The 1284-nt window shown below is 49.8% G+C and overlaps 1 pseudogene; it reads right to left on the reverse strand.

The window, feature by feature from the left end:
* Positions 1 to 1284, reverse strand: part of LOC112067977 (serine/threonine-protein kinase N2-like) — a 12746-nt pseudogene that overhangs the window by 9002 nt on the left and 2460 nt on the right.

Here is a 1284-nt window from a genome sequence, read left to right on the forward strand (position 1 = left end):
GAGTGTGTGATGGGGGTCTGTTTTTGCAAGTGTGTGTGTGGAAGTGGAAGTCATTGGCTAACCAACCACTAAAGCCACTTAGGGTGAAAATCCCATCCTCAACACCACATTCACCCTGCTACATTTTAACAATGATCCCTCGTCATACATGTCTACATTTTAAAGTTAAAGAAGTTGCTTCTAACCAGTGACGAGGAAAACACCTGTTAGACATATTCCATAGGGAAAACACTATCCTCACTAGCCAGAGTTCCGTTGGKTACAGATGAGTACACCAGAAAACGCCTGCCCATAGGAATACATTATCCTTAAAATCCCTCCAAATAGCTTTCAGTTCCCCTCTCCTCCTTACTGCTTTCCTTCCATCTACCTCTCCTGACCTCCATCAATCCCTCTCTTCTCCAAATGACCCCRTTAGCTGTTTCCTGAGGATGGAGRGCCCATAAAGGCCCATTCATGTGCCCTGCTGCCACTGAGATTCATCGATCGCCTGCTAACTCATAATGCACGATGAGTGCTAGTGTGCATGTCTGTGTGTGTGAGTACGGGTATGTCTGTGTGTGTGAGTACGGGTATGTCTGTGTGTGTGTGAGTACGGGTGTGTGTATGTAACATGTACTTTGAGAGTCCGTGTTTGTGTGCAAAAGCGTTTGTATGCGTGTTCTCTCCAGGTTCTGCTGAGCCCACAGCTTTGAGAGGGCAAGAGACAGACACACACGGGATGTCAATGAGTCTCGCTGCCCTCCTCACTCCAGGAGAGAACCATCCAGACAGTCCCTGAGGCTGTAGAGTATTGATCTGTTTAAGGTTAGCCTCGTCTCAGTCTGGACGGATACGCGGCTAGTTGGGGAGAGGTCAGAGTTGGGCAGTATTTATGGCCTTTTGACTGAACTGCCATTTGACGGGCGGTTTTGAGGTAAGTGAAATGTGCTGGCAACTTCCAGCAGAGGTACAGGTTACTCCACAGTCAAAATGATAGATAGATTTGCAGGCAGACAGTTGGACAGTGGCAAAGTGTGACCTGCAAATCGAGCAATAAACGACAGAGACACAGACAAACAGAGAGAGGGCGCCCAGACAGAGGGCCGCCAGACAGATGGCACACAGAGAGAGGGCCGCCAGACAGATGGGCACACAGAGAGAGGCCGCCCAGACAGATAAGTATACACTGTCTACCCTGTGTGTCTTCGGGTGCTCAGTGGCTGCACGTTCTTGCGGATCTGCATGCGGATGATGTCGATCTTGTGCTTGCTGCTGCAGCATCTGCGGGGCGTCTGCAGCAGC

This window comes from Salvelinus sp. IW2-2015, unplaced genomic scaffold (genome assembly GCF_002910315.2).
Source record: "Salvelinus sp. IW2-2015 unplaced genomic scaffold, ASM291031v2 Un_scaffold19, whole genome shotgun sequence".
NCBI classification, from domain to species: Eukaryota; Metazoa; Chordata; class Actinopteri; order Salmoniformes; family Salmonidae; genus Salvelinus; species Salvelinus sp. IW2-2015.